This window comes from Mustelus asterias, chromosome 12 (genome assembly GCF_964213995.1).
Source record: "Mustelus asterias chromosome 12, sMusAst1.hap1.1, whole genome shotgun sequence".
NCBI classification, from domain to species: domain Eukaryota; kingdom Metazoa; phylum Chordata; class Chondrichthyes; order Carcharhiniformes; family Triakidae; genus Mustelus; species Mustelus asterias.
In genome coordinates this window covers 84,379,854-84,392,106 of record NC_135812.1, presented here as the reverse complement: position 1 = coordinate 84,392,106, position 12,253 = coordinate 84,379,854, and positions in this window count along the sequence as shown.

Sequence of the window (12,253 nt, the reverse complement as noted above, 5' to 3'; positions counted from 1 at the left end):
ATTAGACATAACCATTTAGTCAAGAGAATTGGGCAGTTGTTCTGCTGTTATAGTATTAGCTTTACTCTCAAGTTATACTGTTAGATTCATATCAACGTGCTATTAGAAATTGGCCTGGATCTTAAGCAGAGTGGCAATGACCATCAGATTGCAGCTCCCCTTGTACTTTTCTGCCCCCTGATAGTCCTCTGCATTTGTGGATGGGTCTTCCGAGCATGGCTACTTCAGTAATGCTGAGTGCAAAGTCTCACTAACGCTGGAGCGTCAGCATGGTGTGGGGTTTGGAGACAAGACAGACCTCTTCGAGTTAAATTTTAAGTTTTTAAGTTTAAGTTTATTTCTTAGTGTCACAAGTAGACTTACATTAACACCGCAATGAAGTTACTGTGAAAATCCCCGAATCCGGTACACTGAGAGAGAATTTTAGCACGGCCAATGCACCTAACCAGCACATCTTTCGGACTGGAGAAAACCCACGCAGACACGGGGAGAATGTGCAGACTCTGCACGGACAGTGACCCAAGCCAGAAATCGAAGCCAGCTCCCTGGCTGTGAGGCAGCAGTACTAACTACTTTAGATAAGTTCTTTAGGTAAGTTCAGTCCAGTGGGAATGTTATTGAATTGGTGAATCAGTGAATGGGCAGAGTAGATGCATGAGGTGAGTGGATAGGTGGGTAGAGTGGGCACAAGAAGTAGGTAAGGTGGCAGGATGGACAGATGGCCAATGGGGAGAGTGCAACTGGGTAGAGTGACCACTGGGTAACACAGAACCATGAGTGGGCAGGTGGATGAGTGTGTCAAAGGATGAGTGTTTAGATGGGTTGGGGTAGGCGGGTGGGGAGAGGTAATCAGGGGGATGGGATAGGATACTCAGGGAGTGGGGGCTTAGTAGAGTAGTCAGGGGTTAGCATTGTCAGTAGGGGTAGTCGGGTTCGTAGGGCACGTCGGGAGGGAGCCAGTGGGAGTGAATGGTGGGGTCAGTGTTAGTGATGGGGGGGTGGTCAGTGTTAGTGATTAGGGGGATCAGTGTTAGTGATTTGGCAGCCACAATGAGTCCTTCAGCAGGCCCCAACTAGTGGTGTCCCTTATTGAGGAATTGGCATTCTACGTGGACTATGGAAAGCCATGCAATCACGAACATAGATCCTCAGGCAGCATTTCACCAAGTGACAGGTACTTTTTAAAGTAGGTCTATCAGAATAAGTGCCAAGTGGGGATTCTAGGCATTATTGCTGGGACCCTTATGCTTTCTTGTTTGATTCAGAAGCTCAAAACAAACTGGTCAAATTCACAGATGACAGGGAATTTGCTCCAGCTGTTGAATCTGAGGAAGTAGATTCTATAAACAGGGGAATGATACAAGTTTGAGAAAATATACATAAGTTGGAACATCAAGGGCCAATGAGATTTAATGTGAATAAGTGCAGCATACTGCAAGCAAGAGAAAAAACTAGATTATATTTTATGAACAATGTGATATAACTAAGCATGAAGTTAAAAGAGATCTGGAGTTGTGCTGGGCACAAACACATTGGCCAGCAATTTCACTCCATTTTCTGTGCTGGAACGGAGGTGGGACAACTAAAAAATGGCTGCCCATTGGTGCTGGTGGGAGTCCAGTCTCCATTTCCACCGATGGCCATTTTGTAGGGTGTGGGAAAGGGAAGGAAGGCTGCCTACCCCTATCCAGAGGACCATGGTCAGATCCATCTCAGGGTTTCGACTGGGCCGGATGGGGTTCAGAAATCCTCCACCACCCCACTGAATGAGAAGTGGTGGGAACAACCATGGAGATGGGGCAGGAGGTCAGGAACCTTCTTAAAAAGTAAATTCAATTATTTTTAGGGGCAAGAAAGGTGGAATTATTGAAGATGCAGTTTGATTCTGTGGCACAGGCAGGGGGATGCAGTGGGGAGTAATTGCTGAAAAATCTGTTGTCTGTTTGGTCAGATGAGTTCCGAAGGATTGAATGGCCTCCTCTTCTGTATCCATTTTGTAATCTTCTATGTCTTTAATCAATTGTGATAGAGCTAATCATTCAGATGTATTTCAAGAAGTGCTTTCAAGAAGCTCATCTCTGTATCGTCTGAAATTGGGCCAATTAGTGTTGACATTTCAATTTATCTATATTGTAGTTAGCTTTGTTGCTACTAAATATCCTCTTTAGATAGTCTGCAACTAATGTTCCCTGCAAAGTACAGTCCTTTCAACGATAAAAATACATGCCTTCCAACTATATGTGACTTTCTGGTTATTAAGATGACATAAATATATGAAGGCCTGAATTATGTATTGGTATTGACAACGAAACTGATAGCGTTCACCATGATTACTGAACTGAAATAGACAGCAACTTATGAAGTCAGTACATTTGGAGAATAATGCGAAAATTCAGAGTTGCTGTCAGTGATTGTATGTTTTTCCTGAATGGACACTTTTGAATTGACAAAAATTTCCTCACTTACACTGTTAGTGTCATAGCACAAACCTTTCAAAAAGCTACACCTTGTCGAATGAAGTGTAACTTTTTTTTTTAAGGTGTACTAACTTCATAATTACTGCTAAATATCCTGGCTGGCCCTGGAAATCTAATTTCTGGAAGAACAGATATCTCCATAATAATAAATAAAATTCCACATCTGTTTAGTTTAGCTTCCATCTTACCCCAATCATAATCATTTATTTTGCTATCTAAAATTTTAAAATAAAGGTGAAGGGTAATGTGCTCTTAGCTTCCTGTTTTCCTGTCTGTGAGGATGCTTAAATGTGATTCGTTGTTGACATTACAGTTACTACGTGCCAGAAGATCTTGATTTGGTGCTAGATTTAAACTGCCACCAGGAACTGGGAATTCCAGGCCACAGATCGCTACATTATGAGGTTGCATATATGAGCTTAAAAATGTGGTGTTTGACAAATGTAAATATTGAAAAGGAATGCTGAAACCAAAAGAATAAATCATATAGCATTGTCTCTTTAAAAATCATGTGTCTTTCTGTGGATTTTAAACTGCAGAAGCAGGTTTGCAACATTTGTATGCAAAACAGGCTTTTGAATTGAACCAATGAGTTTAAAGCAAGCACGCAGAGACACAGAACCAATGGAATTCAAATGTGAGGTTTGTTGACAGCCTCAAGCCACTCAGATCACAGGAATATTAGGTATATAAACCTGGACAACTGGTAGAGTAAGCTTGCCACCTCTTTAGTCTGAAGGAAGGGAGGTGAGGCTCTCATATAGAATCCCGCAGTAATATATATATCTTCAGAAAATCATCATCTAAATTGAAGGAGATACCAGCTCAGAAATTATTCCAGACGAGAGCATCACTGAAGAATGTTCATACTTCCAAAAGACGCTCGGTTGTATATTCTTTGAGAGTGGCTGTACTCTATAAGGATTTATTTCATGATTCCTGAATGAGAATTGTAATATTTGGACAGCATTCTATTGGGATTTTATTTAGTTTGTTAATTGTCTCATAAGGCTGTCACCAGTTTTAAAAATAAAGACCTGTTAATTGTTCATGATAGAGAGTGGCAGACCCTGCTTTAATTTACCAAAACCAGCAGCTTCCTATGACCTCACACACATTTGTGTAAGATTACGAGGCGAGGTATATCCCTTTGGATGATTCCAAAATCACGCAGAGAGAAACATCACCTCCACATCGTAACAACATCTTTGTGAGCAGCTCTCTTCAAGGGCAGCAGTGAGCGTCAGATGATTCTACCTAGTTTTCTTTTTTTTTATTCTATTGCTAAAATGTTATTCTTTCTTTGCATGAATACTTATTGATAAGAATGTAATTTAAAACATTTCCAAAGTTTTCTTTGATATACTGAATAAACAGCATTACAATATAGGCAAGATTTTTAACCTGACAGATTTATTTTTGGACCTATATCTTGTGAAAAATAGAACATTCTTAAAGTCTGGTTTCATTTCCCAGTAGAAGTATCTTTTGGAAGTGTGCAGCTTGTTAATAGATTTATCCTCATGGGTTATCTTTCCATAAGCAAGACTGCTAAAGTGTGTATTTATCCTTAAACATTACCTTCCAAACTTATGACCGCTACCATTTAGAAGGACAAGGGTGGCAGATAAATGGGAACACCACAACCTGGAAGTTCCCCTCCAAGCCACTCGCCATCCTGACTTGGAAATATATCGTCATTCCTTCACTGTCCCAGGGTCAAAATCCTGGAACTGTCTCCCTAACAGCACTGTGGATGTACCTACACCACATGGGCCACAGCGGTTCAAGAAGACAGGCCACCATCACCTTCTCAAGAGCAGTTAGGGATGGGCAATAAAGGCTGGCCCAGCCAGTGATGCCCACAGCCCATGAACACATCGGATCTATCAACATGAGCCAATTCTGGTACTTTCAGGTGACCAACAGTAGATCACTGGTCATTTCTGATTTTGTAACAGTCATTGTTCAAACTAAAATGCTATATTCAGAGACCGTTACCAATGATATTTTAGAATCCTGTCAAATTTTGGGGCAGGATTTTCCGGCCGTGCTCATCTCAAAACCGGAAAATCCAGCCCGAGATCAACAGACATTTGCATGGTCCGTCCCCCGCCCAGTACAATTTCCATGGCGGGCGGAACAGGAAAATTCCAATGTAAATGTATTATTATTTGCTTTGTAAACAATGATATCAGCAAGTGGAATACAAACAATCTTGAGACACTCTCCTTTTTTTCAAAGGCATTCACTATCCTTTATTATTTATGGAGCGAGTCCTAATCTCATTCCATTTTCAGAGGTCAAACTTGGCCTCATTGCTCTGCCCAGCTCACTTAATTTTGATATAAGATCTTAGTATCACAAGACGGTTGTAATCTGTTCATAATGTAGGCAAATAACCACTTCCTGCCTTTTTCATTAGATTAACAAAACCCATTAGCTGTTCCCGCAGCATCTCACTGATGCTGAATGGGAATTTTCTGGACATTAGCTAACAGCTAAGGAGGTTCAGCACTGAATAATATATCGAACTGTGGCATTTTTAAATTGGATGATTTCTGCTCTCACTAAATTTACAAGGATGGTGAAGTTATTTTAACACCCTTATGGGGGAAAAAAAAGGCCAAGAGCTGGCCTAATCATCTAATTTCATCTCCCACCAATTCTTACGTTTCCACTTGCATCGGAAAAATACAAGGAGAAATATTCAACCTGTAGTATTACTGATTACCTGTAAAATGGGATCTTTTAACTTGCAGTACATTTCAAATTAATTTTAAAGAACAGCCAAGTTTATCACAGTACACTGCCGATCTTACACTAAGTATTTGATGATCTTACACCTTATGAACGTTAAGTGAAAATGAAATAACCTGTTGGATTCATTTACCTTATTCCCTATTTTATATGGACGTGCACAACACATCATTCATTTTCATACCATCGTTTTACATACTTTAAAAGCTTACAAAGCTTCAAGGGGAGATGGTGGCATCGTGGCAATATCACTAGACTAGTAATCCAGAGGCTCAGGCTAATATTCTTGGACATGGGTTCAAATCCCACCATGGCAGATGGTGAAGTTAAACTTCAATTAGTGAAAAAGAATCTCAGTAATGGTAACTGTGAGACTATCAGTGACTGTCATAAAGACCCACCTCCTTCACTAATGTCCTTTGCAGAAGGAAATCTGTCACCCATACCCTGTCTGGCCTACATGTGAAGTCTGATCCACAGTAATGTGGTTGACTCTTAGCTGTCCGCTGAAATGTTCTCTTCAAGGGTGATTAGGGATGGGCAACAAATATTGGTTTTACAAATGATGTCCACAGCTCATAAAAGAATAAAGAAAGAAAATGATATTCCTGCTTCCGTTTCTCCTCCAGCCACAGACCTGATCATCGGAAATCATCATCTCACCTGTCATTTTAATTCTCCATTTTGCTCTCACACTGATCACTCTGTCCTCAGATTTCTGCAATGTTCCAATGAAGCTCAACATAAGTTCAAGGCACATATCTTTCAATTAGCCTTTCTGACTCGACACTGAATTCAACAGTTTCAGACCGTGCGCAGATCCACAGTTCCCTGAAGGTGGCAACTCAGGTGGACAAGGTGGTCAAGAAGGCGTGTGGCATGCTGGCCTTCATCGGTCAGGGCATTGAGTATAGGAATTGGAAAATCATGTTGCAGTTATATAAGACTTTGGTTAGGCCACATTTGGAGTATTGTGTACAATTCTGGTCCCCACACTACTGGAAAGATGTTGATGCATTGAAAAGGGTGCAGAAGAGATTTAGCAAGATGTTGCCTGGTTTAGAGATATGGACTATGAAGAAAGGTTGAACAAACTTGGATTGTTTTCATTGGAGCATCGGAGGATGAGGGGGAACTTGATAGGGGTTTACAAGATTATGATAGGCTTGGATAGAGTGGATAGTCAGAGTCTTTTTCCCAGGGTCGATTGGGTCAATTACTCAGGGGCATAGGTTGAAAGTGAGAGGGGGAAAGTTTAAAAGAGATCTAAAGGACATGTTTCTCACGCACAGGGTGGTGAATGCCTGGAAAGCGCTGCCGGAGGAGGTGGTCGAAGAAGACTTCATAACAACGTTCAAGAGGCACCTGGATAGGTACATGAATAGGCAGGGAATAGAGGGATATGTATCATGTAGAGGCAAGAAACTATTGGATTAGAGAGGCACCTGTGTCGGCATAGACTTGGTGGGCCGAAGGGCCTGTTCCTGTACTGTTTTTTGTTCCAGTGTCACATGACTACCCTGCCTTGGGCACATTGAGTGAAGGCCAGTAAACTCCAAAGGAGTCAATTATCTACTTTTAACAAGAGTGGTCAATTTAGTTAATGTAATGACTTATGGAAGAGTGATTGCCATTGGCAGAACATGGGAGAGTTGTGTGGTTCTGTCCAATTCACACATTACTCACAGACCTTTCCTTCAATGGGACAGCTGAGCAGACACTGCAGTGCAAAAGGTGTGCAGCTGCAAGATTATAAGCAAATAAAACCAACCATTTAATTCAAGTTGATGAGTGCAAGAAGCACAAGATTTAATAAACCCCTAGATTAGTTCTTACGCATACAGCAGTTTGGTGTAAAAATTAATTGTGGCAAATATTGCTTTCACCAGTCATTATTGCAAAGGCAGAGACAGTAATATGTTTATTGAAGAAATTTCCTTGAAAGTATTCTCCCCTACATAAATCATAGAGGCATAATCTTAAAGATTATAGCTTTTCAGCACTGAAGATTGGTCACCATATTTCAAATTCTCACTGTGGTTTTCTGTGATATAGTCATTTGCTTTCAACGCTTGGCGGGGTGGCGGGGAGGGGGGGGGGGGGTGCTGGAATGCCTTGATCCTTTACCTACTGTCTCTAGTTTGAGCTTGAAGAAAGGTTCTCATCGCTGTTTGCTATCTGACAATGTCCTGCTTGAAAATCCATGCACATAGATGTTGAGTAGGGGCAAGGCTCGGTTGTGGTTCCGTACAGGTGAATAGTCTGTCAACACTTCTTATCAAGACTTTTTTCCCCCAAGCTAAAACTTTCATTTGGAATGAAACTCACCCATGTGCATTTAAAAAAAAAATCTCACTCATTCGATATGAAAATAAATGGACATCCTTTTGCTTAACTGATTTGCAGACTTGTCTCATGAATTCCCACAACCAATCACAGTGCAACTATTTGTTTATAAATCTGTTTGACATCAGGAAAATGGATAAAGATATAGGAGGGCTATAGCCACCTGTGAATCCTGGCCTTCAATCATTTTTTTTATCAAGTAACATTCATGAATGTAGTGATGCAGAATATTATAGAATGAACACACTGTCCAGGCATCAGCTACATCTCTCTGCGTATAGTATAAACCACTTTGAAGCAAATCAAAAACTCAAACTCTATTATTTTTGGATGTGTAAAGTGAAAAGATGAAGCAAAATCCCACAGAGGTCAGCTTTCATTCAATGCGAATACCTATCACATACTGTGTTGATTGCTGCTTCTAATGCTGAGAACAGTTAATGTGACTGTGTGGCAGGAACTGTGTACAGCCTCCTGTTTCATTCCCACATCCTTGTGATGGTACTTTACAATGGCATTTTGTTCAAGAAACACATTTGCAGACAAAGGTCAAACAGCGGTGTAACTTGGATGAAAAATGTTACCATTGACTTTCCGAGATTCTGTGGCACTCTGCAGGTGATGGACACAAATTGGAAAGTTGGGAGTGCTCTTGACTTGTTACCTTTGCTTTCCTCTTGTTACAGGCAAGCATCCTTCCTCAGGAGGGTGGGTTACCATACTGATTCAAGTCAGCAGCTTCCCTCCATGCAGGCTCATTCTCCTTTGGCGCACCACCTCCACATCCTACCCTCCAAAGAAAACAGCATGTTTGTAGTGGTGTCCTGGGGAAAGATTAGATCACTTTTTTCCACCTTCACCTGAATACTTGCCCTTATAAAAATGAGCTGCAGTTTGTTCAGAGTGATTGCTCCATTGGTCTTTGTATCTCCCACCCGAGCTCTCTGAGCATACTTTTCATTCAGCACCATCCTTTCCAATGTAGGGACTGAAAGCCCCAGCGGAACATTCATCATTACCTTCTAACCCACCCTTTGCACACACAGTTACAAATTGGGGGACAAACAGCTGAATAGTGGGAGTCAGCTTGAAAGACTTCCCTCCTGATTGGAAAGGAAGGCAGGACAACTCGCTATAAAATACAGTAGATGCCAGATATTTGAAATACAGAAAGTGCTGGAAATCCTACATTGTCCCAAGCCTCAGAGGTTCATCCACTATTTGCGCCCTCCAATGTAATGGAAGGACGATATGTTTAGTGATTCAACTGTTAGCCCACTTGGTCACAGATCTCCCTTGCATCTTGGCTGTGGATTTTGTACTTCAGGTGGATCAAAGGCCAAATGAAAATTGCTGGGACTCAAATCCAGGACTTTTTGACTCTGAGTTCAACACTGAATCAACTGTACCACCCAATACTCGTGGGTTTTTAAAAATGTATTCGTAGGATGTGGACATCACTGGTTCGGCCGGCATTTATTGCCTCGATCGTTTATTGCTCTGAATTGAATGCTCGACCATTTTAGAGGGCATTTAAGACTCACATATTGCTATGAATTATTTGGCCAGACCAGGTAAGGATGTCAGATTTTCCTCCCCAAAGGACATTAGTGAAGTAGATAGGTTTTTACAACAATCGACAATGGTTGTATGGTTATCATTAGACTTTTAACTCCAGGGGGGCGATCTTACTGGCTCGTTACACAGAACACTGAGAGGTCTGCGTATGCACGATAGTGCCCTCTAGCTGTGAGCAACTGGCTTTCCGGCGAGAATAGATTCCATCCACTCTCCCTACTGGCGTGAATCACACTTTGCCTCTCTTTTTGCACTAAGTGGCATAAGATCGTGTCTGAAAGCTCGCTGAAAATATGGGTGCGATTCTCTCTTGTTTTCACACTCGTTCGGCACTTCGCATGTTTTTGGTAAGATTGCCCCCTGGATTTTTATTTAATTCAAATTTCACCATCTGCTGTGGTAGGATTCAAATGCAGGTGCCCAGTGCATTACCCTGGGTGTCTGGATTACTAGTCCAGTGACAATACGTCACTGCTTCCCTGGCAATGAAAATCAAAAAACATTAACATAGAAAGCAGGAGTTGTAATTGCTATGCACATGTGTATGAACAAGACTGATATTCTCCTTCTATTAAGAGCCTTTGCCTATTTCATTGTTAAAGCTGTGCAGCCTCTAAGCTTTACAAATGAAACGACAGCAATGATTGAAAAAAATCAAACTTTTCCACAGTAGTATCTGCGAATTCCCATTATAAGCTCATATTTCTGTGAGTCAGACGTCCAACTCATTTTCACAGCAATGCTGGAGTCTGAAAGAATTATGATGATAATTTCCGGAAAAAGCAGTAATACACACAACCTCACTAAAACAAAGTGGTCTGCACTGGTGCACATAGACTTTCAAGCCTACACCAGTCTATGGAAAATAAATCCTTTGAAGCCTTTCAATAGACAACATGGGAGTTGGATCAATATATTTACCATCTACTCATAAAACCTGCTCTGACTGCCGACACTGAATAATGTACTTCCACGTCTTGGCTTATACTTCTCGAACTGACAACTTAATATTCAAGTACATTTTATGTGACTTTGTATTACAAAGTGCATATTCAAAGAACTTGATATTTTCTTTCCTACGCTGCTCATATGCTCCCGATGAGTTTGGTACATTATAATGACTTCCAAAGGTGAAAATTTCAGAAGTTTTGATTTGATCTGCACTTCCATTTTTTCTTTCTGCACTTCTGAATCCACATACTGTTAGAATACAACAAAATATTAATCTATTTTGCAACAATGGCAGTATAATTCTGTAGTCAGATACCAAGCTGATTGCAAAGCACAGAAGTCGGAGACCTGACATGTTAATGTACCTTTAAGAGTTGTTTTTTAAAATCATGTTCTCTGCAGCACTCATTGTTGCCGGGCTGTCGGTAGACATCCTTTTATTGCTACTTCAGTGGTTTAAATGGGGTTTTGTTTATTTTTACTCTGGGATATTTTATGAACCTGCATTGTCAGGAGGAAGACTGGTTGGTAGGTCATGTGTTTTGTACAGTTTTGTTCCTTTCTCGTGAATTTAAGGTTTCATTTTCTGTTTGGCTGGCTGCAGTTTTTAGTTTTAGAAGGGCCATCAAGCTGAAAAGAAGTGTTTCTCTCTCTCCCTGGTTTTGGAAATTCAATTGGTTAGCTGAAAGCAAGGCTTCTTGCCTTCCTGAAGTAGAAAATCTACTGTTGGTGGCTTGACCGGAGAATCTTCCTGGTGTTCTGGGAATCTGTCCTGACTTCAAACTGTTCTGGGTATATCCAGAGGGCTGCTAGAAGTTACAAGGCTGAGAAGTCAGGGTTTCGATTCTCCAACCAAAGGACTCAGTTCAAGTATCACGTGAGCATTAGTCCTTGCTGTGTTAAACCTTTGGAAAGGGTTTTGTCTATGGGAAATTTTGTTTGATTGGAACATTTTAGATAGATTTGTTAAGGGTTATACATTATCGTGGCTTTTTTTTTGTAATTGATAAAAGTTGTTGCAAATTTTCTTTCTATACATGTTAACTATATTCTTAAATAAACTTTGTTTGATAAAAGCTCCCTAGTGAGTCATTTGAATCATACCTGAAGTAAAACATATCATGCTTACCCTAACCAAATTCAAGATGCGCAACTTAAGATCGAGGCATCCTTCTGACCTGAATTATAACAGAACACTCAGGGAAGCTGTCTCCTACCTCTTGAGTTTAACACTATGAGGAATAGTAAGATTGGTGCTATGTCAAGCTGGGATTAAACTGTGCTCAGAGGGGCCAATGGACCTCTTTAGGTACTTCAAACATTGAAGCAAAACTAGGTTTTAATGTTTTGAGAATTTTGTTTTGATATCACCTGTAGCTTACTTGTTTATTAAAAAATAATAATTTCTGTGATTTAGGCGTCGCTGGGTAGGCCAGCATTTATTGCCCATCCCTAGTTGCCCATGAGAAGGTGGTGGTGAGCTGCCTTCTTGAACCACTGCAGTTTCTGATGCGTAGGTAGACCCACCGTGCTGTTCAGGAGGGCAGTCCAGGATTTTGACCCAGTAACAGTGAAGGAATGGCGACATATTTCCAAGATGTGGAGATGCCGGCGTTGGACTGGGGTAAACACAGTAAGAAGTTTAACAACACCAGGTTAAAGTCCAACAGGTTTATTTGGTAGCAAATTTTGCTACCAAATAAACCTGTTGGACTTTAACCTGGTGTTGTTAAACTTCTTAATATATTTCCAAGTCAGGATGGTGAGTGAGTTGGAGGGGAACCTCCAAGTGATGGTGTTCCTAGGTATCTGATGCCCTTGACCTTCTAGATGGTAGCACTTCATCTCTGAGTTAGAAGGTTGAGTTCAAGTTCCATCCTGGCACTTGTGCACAGATATCTAGGCTGACACTCCAGCGAGTACTGGAGTGCTATAACTGTTGAAAGTGCCATCTTTCAGGTGAGATGCTAAGCAGAGGCCCAGTTTGCCCTTTCAGACCCCGTGGCATTATTTCAAAGAGCAGCGGGGGAGTTATCCCTGCTATCCTGGCTAATGTTTGTGTCTCAGTTAGCTGTGAGTGTGAAGTACATTAGTTGAGGAGAAATTGAATAAACTGGGATTGTTCTCCCTGGAAAGATGGA